The sequence below is a fragment of the Bombina bombina genome, chromosome 10 (genome assembly GCF_027579735.1).
Source record: "Bombina bombina isolate aBomBom1 chromosome 10, aBomBom1.pri, whole genome shotgun sequence".
NCBI classification, from domain to species: Eukaryota; Metazoa; Chordata; class Amphibia; order Anura; family Bombinatoridae; genus Bombina; species Bombina bombina.
This window is the reverse complement of record NC_069508.1, coordinates 206,980,614-206,998,113: the sequence shown is the minus strand read 5'-3', so window position 1 is coordinate 206,998,113 and position 17,500 is coordinate 206,980,614. Positions and strand designations below refer to the sequence as shown.

At 39.6% G+C, this 17,500-nt stretch overlaps 1 protein-coding gene across 1 annotated transcript in view; it reads right to left on the bottom strand.

The window, feature by feature from the left end:
• Nucleotides 1-17,500, bottom strand: part of ATG4C (autophagy related 4C cysteine peptidase) — a 109,881-nt gene that overhangs the window by 5,082 nt on the left and 87,299 nt on the right. The gene's annotated exons all lie outside the window — the stretch shown is intronic.

The following is a 17,500-nucleotide window of genomic DNA, read 5'->3' as shown; positions in this document are numbered from 1 at the left end:
TTCATATAGATAACATTGTGCTCACGCACATAGAGTTATTTATGAGTCTGCACTAATTGCCCGAAATGCAAGTCTGTCAAAAGATCTGAGATAAGCAGGCAGTCAGCAGAAGCTTAGATACAAGGTAATTAGAGGTAAAAAACATAATTTATGTAAGAACTTACCTAATAAATCAATTTATTTCATGGTGGCAAGAGCCACAGGCTAGTGACATATGAGATATACATTCCTACCAGGAGGTGCAAAGTTTCACAAACCTCAAATGCCTATAAATACACCTCACTCATAACTCAGTTTAACAAATAGCCAAGTTAGTGAGGTGTATAAGGAGTAAAAGCATAAAGAGGAACAGGATAAATAATGTGCTTTATACAAAAAAAATCATAACCCCCCAAAAAATGTGTGGGTCTCGTCACCATGAAATTAATTTATCAGGTAAGTTTTTACATAAATTATGTTTTCTTTCATATAGGTGGGGAGAGTCCACAAGCTTGTTAATGATGGGATATAATACTCAAGATGTGGAAGTCTACGAGTAACTATAGAGGGAGAGAGAAAATAAAAACGGCTATTTCCGCTGAGAAATGAAATCCAAAAATAATTAAGTTTTGTTAAAATTAAAAAAAACTTAAATAGGCACTAGACTCAGACCGCTGCCTGAAGAACCTTTCTACCAAAAGCTGCTTCTGAAGAAGCAAAAACATCAAAATGGTAGAATTTAGTAAATGTATGCAAAGAAGACCAAGTGGCTGCTTTGCAGATTTGATCAACTGAAGCTTCATTCTTGAAAGCCCAAGATGTGGCAACTGATCTGGTAGAATGAGCTGTAATTCTGAGGCGGAGACTGTCCCGCCTCAAAATAAGCTTTGTGAATCAGAAGTTTCAACCAAGATGCCACAGAAATGGCAGAGGCTTTCTGACCTTTTCTGGAACCAGATGAAATAGACTAGAAGTCTTTCTGAAATCTTTAGTAGCATTAACATAATATTTTAAAGCTCTTACCACATCCAAAGAAAGTAAAGACCTTTCAAAAGTATTCTTAGCATTAGGACACAAAGGAGGAACAATAATTTCCCTATTGATGATGTTAGAATTCACAACCTTGGGCTGAAATGTAAACGAAGTTCGCAAAACAGCTTTATCAGATAACAAGACTTGCGAGAGAGAGCAGACAATTCAGAAACTCTTCTAGCAGAAGAGATAGCCAAGAGAATTAACACTTTCCAAGAAAGTAGTTTAATGTCCAAAGAATGCATAGGCTGAAAAGGAGGAGCCTGCAAAGTCTTTAATACCAAATTTAGACTCCAAGGAGGAGAGATAGATTTAATAACATGTTTGATACGAGTCAAAGCCTGTACGAAACAGTGAACATCAGGATAAAACAGAAAAAGCAGAGATTTGTCCTTTCAAAGTATTGTCAGACAAACCTTTATCCAAACCATCCTGAAGAGACTGAAGAATCCTAGAAATTGTAAAAGAATGCCAAGAATAATCATGAGTGGTAGGCCATGAAATATAGGTTTTCCAAACCTTGCAATATATTTTCCTTGAAACAGGTTTACGAGACTATCCGTGTTAATCACAGCCAAACTGTGTCGTGACACGTTCGTGTGTCAGCGGCAGTGTGTAGTGTCCCTGCTTCAGCACTAATTTCTTTTAATTTTTTTTTTTTTAAATTGGGTTTCCAACTCTCCGCCTGCCTGCTACGCATATCACATGGTTGACACGTGATTGATAGCTAGTGGGTCACAGATCATCTTAATCTATTGGCGCAGCTCAGCGGGAACTGAAACTATTCCAATTGGCGGCACATTGGCTCCTGACTGCACATGCAGTCTCCTCAATCGGCTTGTGACTGTATGTGTAGTCAGTGAGTGGGACAGCAGTGTGTTTGCAGCACGTGCACTAGTCAGTTGGACTTGCAGAGCTCTGAGGGCAGCAGCTTAAACGCTGAGCTGAAGTCAGTGATTTTTTTTTTTGCAGCTAGCTCCCAGTAGTGCATTGCTGCTCCTGATCAATGCATAGGAAGTGGAAGCTTAAAAATGCTTGATGATAAAATGTGATTGTCTTTATCTAATATGCCACCAAATATTCAGAAACTGTTCATCCCATCAACCTCTTACATCCCATTAAAGTGATGGTAAACTCTCCCCTTTTTAATATCAGATCTGGAATGTAAGCGCTATTTTAGATGGAGTTTTATTTATCATGTGTAATAAAGATGCGCTATAAAACTTAGTTATTAATATAGATATGAAATTCAAATACCCCACGTTACACCACCCACTTCAAAAGTCAATTTTCCTGTCAGCTAAATGATTGAATTACTCTCCAATCAATGCTCTAGCTACAACAAAAGTGCCATATGGGGAGAGAGCTGATTGGACAACAATTCAATCTGTTAGCTCACAGAAAAATTTTACTTTTGAAGTGGGCGGAGGAGCATGCAGTATTTGAATTTCATATCTATATTAAAAAGCATGTTATACTGCATCTTCATTACAGCTAATGAATTAAACTTAATCTAAAATAGCGCTTACATTCCAGATCTGATTTTAAAAAGGGGAGAGTTTACCATCACTTTAAAATAGTAAGTAGCTACTGGTGTTAAACTTTTTTTTTAATTCTTGCTCATACATACTGTTACTTGTAAATACATTGTTATTATATAATTTATGTATGTGTCCGTATCTCTTAAAACAAGTTAGTTTAACCTCCTATTTGCTAGTACAACTGAATTACTGTGTCGCAAAATGATGTAGGTCTAAAGTGCGTCACCAACATGAAAAGTTTGGAAAGCTCTGGACTAAGCATTCAATTGCCATGCCTTCAAATTTAGAGATGTGAGATTAGATGGGAAAACGGATCTCGATACAGGTCTGGTCTTAGAGGAAGTGACCAAGGGTTGCAACTGGACATTCAGACAAGGTCCACATACCAGAATCTGTGAGGCCATGATGGTGCTATTACAAACACATACGATTGTTCCATTATGATCTTTGAGATCACTCTTGGAAGAACTAGGTGCAAAAAAGTAAGGAGGTTGGTAAAACCAGGGAACTGCTAGAACATCCATAATTTCCGCCTGAGAATCCCTGCACCTGGAGAGGTACCTGGGAAGCTTCTTGTTTAGACGAGAGGCCATCAGATCTATGTCTGGAAGACCCCACACCTGCACAATCTGATAGAATACATCTGGATGGACAGACCACTTCCCCGGATGTAGAGTTTCATGGCTAAGATAAACCGCTTCCCAATTATCTACACCTGGAATATATATTGCAGTGATTAGACAAGAGTTGGATTCCGCCCAAGAAAGTATTAGAGATACTTCTTTCATTGCTAGGGGACTGCAAGTCCCTCCTTGATGACTGACATATGCCACTGTTGTGACATTGTCTGTTCAAAACCGAATATATGGTTCTCCTCTTTAATAGAGGCCAAGACTGAAGCGCTCTGAAAATAGCACAGAGTTCTAACATATTGTTTGGTAACCTCGCCTCTTGAGGATTTCAAACTCCTTGTGCTGTCAGAGACCCCCAGACAGCTCCCCAACCTGTAAGACTTGCATCTGTTGTGATCACAGTCCTGGTAGGACGAACAAAAGAGGGCCCTTGAACAATAAGGTGATGGTTTAACCACTAAGTTAGAGAGTGGAGTGCTGGGATTTAAGTATATCATTTGTGATACATGCAAAGTTGTAGAGGTCTCATATGAAAATGAGCAAAAGGGATCGTGTCCAATGCTGAAATCATGAGAACTAAAATTTCCATGCACATAGCCACTGAAGGGAATGATAGTGACTGAAGGTTTAGACAAGCTAAAACCAATCTCAATTATATATTTTCTGTTAGGGATAGAGTCATGGACACTAAATCTATCTGGAAAACTAAAAAGGTGACCGTTGTCTGAGGAATCAAGAAACTCTTTGGTAAATTGATCCTCCAACCATGTTTTTGAAGAAACAGCAGTTTCGGGTGAGATTCTGCTAAATGATTGAGCTAGTACCAAGATGTTGTCCAAATAAGGAAACCGCGCAATACCCTGCTCTCTGATTACAGATAGAAGGGCACCTAGAACTTTTGAGAATATTCTTAGTTCTGTTGCAAGGCCAAAAAGGAAGAGCGACAAATTGGTAATGCTAGTTTAGAAGAGAATCTCAGAAATTGATAGTTATCTGGATGAATCTAATGTGAAGTTAAGTGTCCTGTAAATCTATTGTGGACATGAAATTACCTTGCTGAACAAAAGGCAGAATTAGTCATAGTTACCATCTTGAAAGTTGGAACTCTTACAAAACAATTTAAAGTTTTCAGATCCAAAATTGGTCTGAAAGAATTTTCCTTCTTTAGTACAATGAATAGATTTAAATAGATTTGAATTAGAATAAAAACCCAAACCTTATTCCTGCTTTGGAACTGGGACAATTACCCATGAAAGTTCTAGATCTAAAACACATTTTAGAAAGGCTTGAGCTTTTACTGGGTTTTTTGGTACATGGGTAAGAAAGAATCTTCCTAAGGGAGGTCTTAATCTAAATCCTATTCGACACCCCTGAGAAATTATATTCTGAACCCACTGATTTTGGACAGAGTCTGTCCAAACTCTTTGAAATCGCTTTAGTCTGCCCCCTACCAGAAGAACTGGCTTGAGGGCCGCACCTTCATGTAGGTTTAGGGGCAGGATTTCTTATAAGGCTTGGATTTATTCCAATTCGGAGATGGTCTCCAATTAGAGCCAGAGGCCTTAGGGGAAGGAGTGGTTTTCTGTTCTCTATTCTAATGAAAGGAACGAAAACGATTGGGAGCTTTAAATTTACCATTAGATTTCTTATCTTGGGGTAGAAAAACTCTTACCCCCAGTAACAGTGGAGATAATAGAATCCAATTGTGAACCGAAAAGATTTTTACCTTGAAAAGAGATCATAATCTAGTTTTAAACACCATGTCAGCATTCCAAGATTTAAGCCATAAAGCTTTTCTAGTTAGAACAGCTGAAGACATAGATTTGACATTGATCTTCATAACATCAAATATAGCATGGGCGGAGCGAACACAGGAGCCGATCGGTCGCACATTACTTCAGCTCTGCTAAAATGTTACATAAAACTAGCTTTTTCGACCAGCAGGTTCGGCTCAAATCCACACCAGAGGTAACTAACTTCAGAGATCACCAGCGACTGTTTTTGCCTCCAGATGAGTACACCGAGAAGGAGATAGTCCAGGCTCTTTGTGTCAATTGAAATACAGCCAATACGAGAGCGGCCATCTTTCCATCTATGTGGCAACACCTTAAGGCAGGAGCGAAATTGCAGATTAACCCACACACAGGCTTAGACTGGAGAGACCAGCCAGTAGAGGAATAACCGACACTCATCAAAAGATAAATCTACATACGGAACAGTGCTTAACGCACCTAAATTGTAGCGCCTAATACATGCAACCGGGACTTTAAGCTACGCAATTCAAGATGTCTATTCCCACCGTACTCAACATGGAGGATAGCTTGCAGACCATACAGGCCCTATTTCTCAACTTTAGGACGACGATGCTTAGAGGACTGGACAGCTGACTTGCACCAAGTACAGATGAGAAGGCGAAGACTGCTATTTCTCTGACACTTACTTCTGAAATATTACCTACAGATAGCCAGGCACAAGTCAGCTGGCACCTCAAATATGCTGGACAGGCCTGGATCGCATGGGATGCGGCCGATACCCTGGACCAGGCCACAATCAATGCAGCTCACCAGAATGGCAACTTGGCTGACATGAGCGAAAACTCAGACCGGATCACCATACTTCAAGTTAGTGAATTCAGAGGGGAAAAGCCCTTAACTTCTTGATTGCACATGTGGTGCCATTTATTTGGCAACTAGTAAGGACAGAGATTACTAAAAGTTTACTTCCATCTTACAGATCTGGAATAGGCTGATTTTGGTAACTTTACCTGCCATGGACGCAAGATCTCGCTATAGTCCAAACTTTTGATTTTGTATTCTCTAAATGGTTTTATGTTTGTTCCTACTACTCCTATATATTTGCATAACAGTTTCTCTAAGTTACCATATGGGACACCAAATAGGGAAAATGTTAATATTCCAGCTATATTAGTTATTGCCTTTCTAGTTTTCTGAGGATACATATTTTATGTGGACAGCAACTTAGTTCTGGATTACATTGCTTTAGCTGATACCAATACATTAGCAGTTTAATAATAATGATCTATCTAGTGATGTGTTTAAACAGCATGCTACTTGGGTATTGGGCCCGTACCCAGGCGGTAAAGTACACTAATGAAAGATCTTTGATAGCTAATTCTCCTCTCACTACAGTATAGGTAGGGCAGATTAGTACTGGTTCTATACTAGCTCATACACCTTAAAAGGACACCACCATTATAAATAAAATTAGTCTATAAGGAATGCGAAAGTCTGAATAGTAAGGTACAAAAAATGTTTATATATGTTTTAAATAAATAGACGCTCACTTTAAATATAAAAGCTAAACCCTAACGCTGATGACAATTTATTTTGATGGCAATTTACTGTAACAATATCCAATCTTGGAAATTGCATATAGCTTATGAAACTGTATAGTATACTTTAGGACCTATAGAGCCAGCATATATGTCTACAAAAGCTCTAATAGAAATGTTCAGTTGAAATATCCCAATAAGTTGTTTTTTTTTTATCAAGATTTAGTTTTAAATATTAAGGTAGTGATTAAATATTCCCAACCCAAGCTTGATATCATAATAAGCAATCTCCTCAATATTTCCTGAGATATTCATTTTGATATATTAAGTTGCAGACTGTGGATTAAAAACAATTCACCTAGAGATAAGGTGTAACAATCAATTATCACCACTAGAGGGGAGTCAAGGATTAGTTAAAGTTGGATCTCTACAGCAGAATTTACTAAGCTACTTGTGTTCCTGTAAGCCTGATATATTTGACTACCCCTGTTTCCTCAAGACTCCCAAGTCCTTTGACAATAGATTGCCCCCCCAAAAAAGTTTACTTATTAAACAAAGGAAAATGTATCCTTAGACCACTATCCCTGAACGATTATAACTACAGGTTTATTACAGAAGCAATTAACTAAAAAAAAAAAATTTGCTCCTTTACAGATCTATAAACCCCACTCTATTGATCTTGATAATACTATTTCCAAGCTCTCATTTTTGTATTATTCCCGGTACATGAGTGACCACTTAGTAAACTGGGAAATAGTCCGCCATAAATATAAAATAGGTTGGTCACTGACCATATAGGTTAGTTATTTTCAAACTAGTGGAACCTAAGCCTAAAAGTTTTATGTTCATTGTTATGCTATAAATTACTCGAGGTGTACTGTTGACTTTTTTCACTTATGTAATCTCAAAAATACTGTACCACATGTAACATTTTTGTATATATGATTGACCCTACTGACAATCCTGTAAATGTGTAGATGTATGCTTATGTTCATAACTACACTAACATTGCTATTGTGTATAAGTTTAAAGACCTTAATAAAAATACAATTTGAAAAAAAAATATTAAAAAATGATTTGCATGTTGAAGTAAAAGAATGTTAGATAATTCAGGATCTGAAGACAACTGCTGTGCTAAATTGTCCAACCAAAAAGTAGAAGCAACAGCAACATCAGCCATAGATATAACTAGTCTAAGGGCTAGATTTATCAAGCCCCTGCGGCAGCAAGTTCTCACAAGAACTTGCTCGCCGCGATTTATCAAGCAGCAGTCACCAGACCGCTGCTTCCCTAACATCTTCACCACATCTATTCTGGCGAAATGCAATCTACTTGGTCGAGTCCGACCGAGGAGATTGACAGCTCCTGCCCGCGCGTGATTGGCTGTGCGCGGGCAGGATTGCACGCGAGCGCAAAATTGCGCACGTGTGCAATGTTAATTACCTGCGGGTAATTGCGCTCCACCACAGGCGAGCTGAGGCGTACAGGGGCGCGTATACGCGCCCCTGTACGCCTCAGGGTTGATAAATCTAGCCCTAAGAATATATCCAGTATGTAAATATGCCCTCCTGAGATAAGACTCAAGCTTCCTTTCTAAAGGATCCTTAAAAGTAGTACCGTCTTCCATAGAAATAGTAGTACGTTTGGCAAGAGTGGAAATAGCCCCATAAACCAAAGGGACTGTTTCCCAAAGCTCTAAATTAGCCACAGGTAAAGGATACAATTTCTTAACCCTAGAAGAAGGGTTAAAAGAGGTACCAGGTTTAGAACATTCTTTAGCAATCACATTAGAGATAGCGTCTGGAATAGGAAATACTTCAGGAGTAATAACAGTAGTCTTAAATACAGAATTTAGACAATTACTAATTTATCAGGAGGCTTACCCTCTTCAATACGTAAAGTAAACAAAACTTCCTTTAAGAGAGAGCAAATATATTATATCTTAAAGGGACAGTCAAGTCCAAAAAAAACTTTCATTTCTCCAACATTGGTGTGTCCGGTCCACGGCGTCATCCTTACTTGTGGGATATTCTCTTCCCCAACAGGAAATGGCAAAGAGTCCCAGCAAAGCTGGTCACATGATCCCTCCTAGGCTCCGCCCACCCCAGTCATTCTCTTTGCCGTTGCACAGGCAACATCTCCACGGAGATGGTTAAGAGTTTTTTGGTGTTTAAATGTAGTTTTTATTCTTCTATCAAGTGTTTGTTATTTTAAAATAGTGCTGGTATGTACCATTTACTCTGAAACAGAAAAAGGATGAAGATTTCTGTTTGTAAGAGGAAGATGATTTTAGCAGACAGTAAATAAAATCGATTGCTGTTTCCACACAGGACTGTTGAGATGAAGTAACTTCAGTTGGGGGAAACAGTTAGCAGACCTTTCTGCTTAAGGTATGACTAGCCATATTTCTAACAAGACCATGTAATGCTGGAAGGCTGTCATTTCCCCTCATGGGGACCGGTAAGCCATTTTCTTAGTTAAACATAAAAGAATAAAGGGCTTCAAAAAGGGCTTAAAAACAGGTAGACATTTTTCTGGGCTAAAACGATTGCTTTACTAGGCATATTATGCAGATTCTAACTAATAATTGGTATTATAATCTTGGGGAACTTTTAGAAAAACGGCAGGCACTGTGTTGGACACCTTTTTCAGATGGGGGCCTTTTCTAGTTATAGACAGAGCCTCATTTTCGCGCCATTAATGCGCAGTTGTTTTTGGAGAGCAAGGCATGCAGATGCATGTGTGAGGAGCTAAGAATCACTGAAAAAGCTTATAGAAGGCGTCATTTGGTATCGTATTCCCCTCTGGGCTTGGTTGGGTCTCAGCAAAGCATATAGCTGGGACTGTATAGGGGTTAAATGTAAAAACGGCTCAGGTTCCGTTATTTTAAGGGTTAAAGCTCTGAAATTTGGTGTGCAATACTTTTAATGCTTTAAGACACTGTGGTGAAATTTTGGTAATTTCTGAACAATTCCTTCATACTTTTTCACATATTCAGTAATAAAGTGTTTTCAGTTTGAAATTTAAAGAAACAGTAATGGTTTTATTTTAAAACTTTTTTTGTGCTTGATTGACAAGTTTAAGCCTGTTTAACATGTCTGTACCATCAGATAAGCTATGTTCTATATGTATGAAAGCCAATGTGTCTCCCCATTTAAATTTATGTGATAAGTGTGCCATAGTGTCCAAACAAAGTAAGGACAGTAATGCCACAGATGATGATATTGCCCAAGATGATTCCTCAAATGAGGGGAGTAAACATGATACTACATCATCCCCTAATGTGTCTACACCAGTTTTGCCCACACAGGAGGCCCCTAGTACATCTAGTGCGGCAATACTTATTACCATGCAACAATTAACGGCTGTAATGGATAACTCCATAGCAAATCTTTTATCCAAAATGCCTACTTATCAGAGAAAGCGCGATTGCTCTGTTTTAAACACTGAAGAGCAGGAGGGCGCTGATGATATTTGTTCTGACATACCCTCACACCAATCTCAAGGGGCCATGAGGGAGGTTTTGTCTGATGGAGAAATCTCAGATTCAGGAAAAATTTCTCATCAAGCTGAAACTGATGTTGTGACATCCCCGCGCACTGCTTAAGGAGGTGTTATCTACTCTGGATGATTGTGACAATTTGGTCATTCCAGAGAAATTATGTAAGATGGACAAGTTCCTAGAGGTTCCGGTGCCCCCCCGACTCTTTTCCTATACCCAAGCGGGTGGCGGACATAGTAAATAAAGAGTGGGAAAGGCCCGGCATACCTTTTGTTCCCCCCCCTATATTTAAGAAATTATTTCCTATAGTCGACCCCAGAAAGGACTTATGGCAGACAGTCCCCAAGGTCGAGGGGGCGGTTTCTACTCTAAACAAACACACTACTATTCCTATCAAAGACAGTTGTGCTTTTAAAGATCCTATGGATAAAAAAATTAGAGGGTTTGCTTAAAAAGATTTTTGTACAGCAAGGGTTCCTTCTACAACCAATTTCATGCATTGTTCCTGTCACTACGGCAGCGTGCTTCTGGTTCGAGGAACTAGAAAAGTCGCTCAGTAGAGAATCTTCGTATGAGGAGGTTATGGACAGAGTTCAAGCACTTAAATTGGCTAACTCTTTTGTTTTAGATGCCGCTTTGCAATTAGCTAGATTAGCGGCGAAAAATTCAGGGTTTGCTATAGTGGCGCGCAGAGCGCTTTGGCTAAAGTCTTGGTCGGCGGATGTGTCATCCAAGACAAAATTGCTTAACATTCCTTTCAAAGGTAAAACATTATTTGGACCAGATTTGAAAGAGATTATTTCAGACATCACTGGAGGAAAGGGCCACGCCCTCCCACAGGATAGGTCTTTTAAGGCTAAAAATAAGCCTAATTTTCGTCCATTTCGCAGAAACGGACCAGCCTCTAATTCTGCATCCTCTAAGCAAGAGGGTAATACTTCACAACCCAAACCAGCCTGGAAACCAATGCAAGGCTGGAACAAGGGTAAGCAGGCCAAGAAGCCTACCACTGCTACCAAAACAGCATGAAGGGATAGCCCCCGATCCGGAACCGGATCTAGTAGGGGGCAGACTCTCTCTCTTTGCTCAGGCAAGAGATGTTCAGGATCCTTGGGTGCTAGAAATAGTTTCTCAAGGTTATCTCCTGGAATTCAAGGAACTACCACCAAGGGGAAGGTTCCACAGGTCTCAATTATCCTCAAACCAAATAAAGAGACAGGCATTCTTACATTGCGTAGAAGACCTGTTAAAGATGGGAGTGATACATCCAGTTCCAATAAAAGAACAAGGAATGGGATTTTACTCAAATCTGTTCGTAGTTCCCAAAATAGAGGGAACATTCAGACCAATTTTGGATTGAAAGATCCTAAACAAATTTCTCAGGGTTCCATCGTTCAAAATGGAAACCATTCGAACGATCCTTCCCACCATCCAGGAAAGTCAATTTATGACCACCGTGGATTTAAAGGATGCATACCTACATATTCCTATCCACAAGGAACATCATCAGTTCCTAAGGTTCGCTTTTCTGGACAAGCATTACCAGCTTGTGGCACTTCCATTCGGATTAGCCACTGCTCCGAGAATTTTCACAAAGGTACTAGGGTCCCTTCTAGCGGTTCTAAGACCAAGGGGCATTGCAATAGTACCTTACTTGGACGACATCCTAATTCAAGCGTCGTCCCTGTCAAAAGCAAAGGCTCATACGGACATCGTCCTAGCCTTTCTCAGATCTCACGGATGAAAGGTGAACAAAGAAAAAAGTTCTCTGTCCCCGTCAACAAGAGTTCCCTTCTTGGGAACAATAATAGATTCCTTAGAAATGAGGATTTTTCTGACAGAGGTCAGAAAATCAAAACTTCTAAGCTCTTGTCAAGTACTTCATTCTGTTCCTCGTCCTTCCATAGCGCAGTGCATGGAGGTAATAGGTTTGATGGTTGCAACAATGGACATAGTTCCTTTTGCACGAATTCATCTAAGACCATTACAACTGTGCATGCTCAAACAGTGGAATGGGGATTATACAGACTTGTCTCCGATGATTCAAGTAGATCAAAAGACCAGAGATTCACTCAGTTGGTGGCTGACCCTGGACAATCTGTCACAGGGAATGAGCTTCCGCAGACCAGAGTGGGTCATTGTCACGACCGACGCCAGTCTAGTGGGCTGGGGCGCGGTCTGGGAATCCCTGAAAGCTCAGAGTTTATGGTCTCGGGAAGAGTCTCTTCTCCCGATAAACATTCTGGAACTGAGAGCGATATTCAATGCTCTCAAAGTTTGGCCTCAACTAGCAAAGGCCAAATTCATAAGGTTTCAATCAGACAACATGACGACTGTTGCATATATCAATCATCAGGGGGGAACAAGGAGTTCCCTGGCGATGAAAGAAGTGACCAAGATAATTCAATGGGCGGAGGATCACTCCTGCCACTTGTCTGCGATCCACATCCCAGGAGTGGAAAATTGGAAAGCGGATTTTCTGAGTCGTCAGACATTCCATCCGGGGGAGTGGGAACTCCATCCGGAAATCTTTGCCCAAATAACTCAATTATGGGGCATTCCAGACATGGATCTGATGGCGTCTCGTCAGAACTTCAAGGTTCCTTGCTACGGGTCCAGATCCAGGGATCCCAAGGCGACTCTAGTAGATGCACTAGTAGCACCTTGGACCTTCAACCTAGCTTATGTATTCCCACCGTTTCCTCTCATTCCCAGGCTGGTAGCCAGGATCAATCAGGAGAGGGCCTCGGTGATCTTGATAGCTCCTGCGTGGCCACGCAGGACTTGGTATGCAGACCTGGTGAATATGTCATCGGCTCCACCATGGAAGCTACCTTTGAGACAGGACCTTCTTGTTCAGGGTCCATTCGAACATCCGAATCTGTTTTCCCTCCAACTGACGGCTTGGAGATTGAACGCTTGATTTTATCAAAGCGTGGGTTTTCAGATTCTGTAATAGATACTCTGATTCAGGCTAGAAAGCCTGTAACTAGAAAAATTTACCATAAAATATGGAAAAAATATATCTGTTGGTGTGAATCCAAAGGATTGCCATGGAACAAGATAAAAATTCCTAAGATTCTTTCCTTTCTACAAGAAGGTTTGGAGAAAGGATTATCTGCAAGTTCTCTAAAGGGACAGATTTCTGCTTTATCTGTCTTACTACACAAACGACTGGCAGCTATGCCAGATGTTCAAGCATTTGTTCAGGCTCTGGTTAGGATCAAGCCTGTTTACAGACCTTTGACTCCTCCCTGGAGTTTAAATCTAGTTCTTTCAGTTCTTCAAGGGGTTCCGTTTGAACCCTTACATTCCGTAGATATTAAGTTACTATCTTGGAAAGTTTTGTTTTTGGTTGCAATCTCTTCTGCTAGAAGAGTTTCAGAGTTATCTGCTCTGCAGTGTTCTCCTCCTTATCTGGTGTTCCATGCAGATAAGGTGGTTTTGCGTACTAAGCCTGGTTTTCTTCCTTAAGTTGTTTCTAACAAAAATATTAACCAGGAGATAGTTGTACCTTCTTTGTGTCCGAATCCAGTTTCAAAGAAGGAGCGTTTGTTACACAATTTGGACGTTGTCCGTGCTCTAAAATTCTATTTAGAGGCTACTAAAGATTTCAGACAAACATCATCCTTGTTTGTTGTTTATTCTGGTAAAAGGAGAGGTCAAAAAGCGACTTCTACCTCTCTTTCCTTTTGGCTTAAAAGCATTATCCGTTTGGCTTATGAGACTGCCGGACGGCAGCCTCCTGAAAGAATCACAGCTCACTCCACTAGGGCTGTGGCTTCCACATGGGCCTTCAAGAACGAGGCTTCTGTTGACCAGATATGTAAGGCAGCGACTTGGTCTTCACTGCACACTTTTGCCAAATTTTACAAATTCGATACTTTTGCTTCTTCGGAGGCTATTTTTGGGAGAAAGGTTTTCAAGCTGTGGTGCCTTCCGTTTAGGTGACCTGATTTGCTCCCTCCCTTCATCCGTGTCCTAAAGCTTTGGTATTGGTTCCCACAAGTAAGGATGACGCCGTGGACCGGACACACCAATGTTGGAGAAAACAGAATTTATGCTTACCTGATAAATTACTTTCTCCAACGGTGTGTCCGGTCCACGGCCCGCCCTGGTTTTTTTTAATCGGGTCTGATGAATTATTTTCTCTAACTACAGTCACCACGGTATCATATGATTTCTCCTATATATATTTCCTCCTGTCCGTCGGTCGAATGACTGGGGTGGGCGGAGCCTAGGAGGGATCATGTGACCAGCTTTGCTGGGACTCTTTGCCATTTCCTGTTGGGGAAGAGAATATCCCACAAATAAGGATGACGCCGTGGACCAGACACACCGTTGGAGAAAGTAATTTATCAGGTAAGCATAAATTCTGTTTTTTCAAATAGGGCATGTAATTTTAAACAACTTTCCAATTTACTTTTATCAACAATTTTGCTTTGTTCTCTTTGTATTGTAGTTGAAAGCAAACCTAGGGAGGCACATATGATAATTCCTAAGCCCTTGAAGGTAGGGTTGCACCGATACCATTTTTTTTAAGACCGAGTACAAGTACCGATACTTGTTTTCAAATACTCGCCGATACCAATTACCGATACTTTTTTTTTTTTACTGTCATGTAACAGTTTACCAAGCACAATACAGACTATTTAAGATTCCTTCTTTATAATTATGAAGCTCAAAATACATTATGAAATAATAAAACAGATTTTATTTGTCACATAGTTCACAGAACATGTTTAGAAATAAAAATATTACAATAAAATATATTAACAACAATAAATAACAAATATAAAATTGCTACCAACCAAAAGTGCCATACAGTAAAAAATAGAACAGAATACTGTTTAATCACGGTGAACAACACTATGGGCTAGATTACATTTGACTGGTAAGCTTTACCAATGCTCTCATTACACATTAAAGGCTATGGAGTTGGAAATGTGAACAGAGCATTGGTAAAGCTTACCAATCAAATGTAATCTAAATCTAGTCCTATAATTGCAGGATGAGTGTTCATTGGAATTAATTTAATTTTTCCTATGAGTACTCTTCCTGCAATTATATAAACTAAGATGTTCCTCAGAGTACAGTATGTTTTGAACATAATTGTGCAATATGAGAACTAGCAGTATAAAAGGCAATCTAGCAATTATAATTATTTTTCAAAAGTTAGTGGCAAGTTCTTTTTAAGGAACAGAACAGAAGCATCTCTGCATGTTCAGCTATAAGTCTATTTTTGCTATTAGTAAGGAGGTTCAACTTTCCACACTACTGCATGGGGCAGAAAGATATTTTTGGGCCATTTTAGCCAGAGCTGGAAATCTCAGTTTATTAACTGCCCAGTACTTTAGGGGTTTGTCTGAATGCAGTACAGTGATCTCTCCTACAATAATACAAATAAGAGCAATTTGTATTGGCAGAACAGTAGTAAACAATTTTTAGTTTAGTCTCCACTTCAGCTTTAAATGAAATGGGAACATGCAGTTTGAAAAAAACACCACAAGATAGCATATGGGTAGTAAGTGGAGGTATCTGTTTAAGTATCGGTGCATTTGCACGAGTACAAGTACTCATGCAAGTACTTGGTATCGGTATCGGTGCAACCCTACTTGAAGGCCACCTCTATTTTATTTACTTTTCACAGCAGGGGAGAGCAAGCTCATGTAGGCCATATAGATAGCATTGTGATCACGCTCGTGGCTAGTGGCAGACACTGCACTAATTGGCTAAAATGCAACTATATGCAAAATAACTAAAAGTCATGTGATTAGGGGCGGTCAGAAGATGCTTAGATACAAGTTAGTCACAGAAGTAAAAAGTGTACTAATATAACAGTGTTTGTTTTGCAAAAAACTGGGGAATGAGTAATAAAGGGATTATCTATCTTTTTAAGCAACAAAAATTCTGGTGTTGACTGTCCCTTTAAATAAAAGAGGATTTGTCTATATCTGTCTCTGACGTGGCGTCCTCTGAATCAGAGGAAACCCTATCAGTAGAGGATACATCAGTATGCTGAAGGTCAGAACTTAATTCACTAGGTTTAGGAAAATGTTGCAAAACCCTTTTACGTTTATTTGAAGGCAAAATAGCAGTTATTGGCTTCTCTATAGCTGTAACAATAAAAACTAATTTCTGCAAGAATGCTTTGTACATTAGACTGAGATGAAATAACAGTGGGGGCATTTGTACTCATTATCAGCATTTAACAAATTGTCAAAACAAGAGCCACATAGTTGAGCTGAAGAATTAAGATCAGCATTTTTTACAACAAACGAACAGCTTTGGCAAAAGCATGTTCAGGCAGCTAAAATCCTATGGTAACATCTGAGGCAGGTTCAGTTTGAGACATAATTGCAAAAAAAAACCAAAAAATAAATTGAGGAAAAAAGGAATTTATTCTGCAATTTTATATCCATGCTCTCTCTATAGCGTTTTCTGAGAGCACTGACTGAACTGGGGGCGGAGCTTATATCGCTAAAAAAAAAAAGATGGGGGGAACTGCACAAAATGATGACTCGTCATGCATGACGTAAATAGCATCATCACATGCACTTTTGCGCACAAATTGTGAGAGAAAAAAACCAGAGTATTTGAAAATGGAGGTAAGAAAATTAAAAAAATCTAAATTTTTGGAGACCTAATTGTAAAATGACCTTCCGGTTAACATCTAAAGACTAAATAGAAAAAAAAAAAAAAAGCTCCCAGACACTCCTATATGTTTCACAGACTCTACCAACCTTGACTATTTAGCCACTAAAAGTCCCTTAAAAAGAGCACTGAAATACTAACTCAAAGCATGTATCCAAACAATATATAACAACTTTACTTAAAACATATATAGCCGAGTGTCTTATATAATAAAAGTATAAACTTAGCGTGAAAAACACCCATCCACATATAGCAGACAGCCAAACCAGTACTGAAACATATCAGCAGAGGTAATGGTAGAGGAGTATTATGTCTATCTGTAAAGGGAGGCAGCAGATGAATCCCTGCAACCGATTTACAGATCCTTTATGAAAAACGTTCCCATAGGCGAAAACATGGTTTTAGGCAATACTCCCTTCACATCCCTGAGACGAACACTGCACTAAGAGAAGAACTGGGCTTCAAAATGCTTAGAAGCGACTTTCACTGAAGAACAGCATGCTTCACCACCTCCTAAGGAGGCAATGTTTTTAAAACGGAGGTATGAGTGAGGTGCGAGGTGTATTAATAGGCATTTGAGGTTTGGGAAACTTTGCCCCCTCTTTGTAGGAATGTATATCCCATCTGTAACTAGCTTGTGGACTCTCGCCACTTATATGAAAGAAAGTATATTTCTATAACAGTGTTGGTTATGCAGAACTGGTAAATAAAGAGATTATCTTTTTAAACATTTTTTGTGTTTACTATCCCTTTAAAGGGATTAAATATACTTGCCTCTAGTACGCTTGGGAGTCGCGCTAACCTACTCTTCTTCAAAGCCCCGGCCTCGCTAATAGGAGGCAAAATGGTGGCTCCCTGGCTCCTTTTG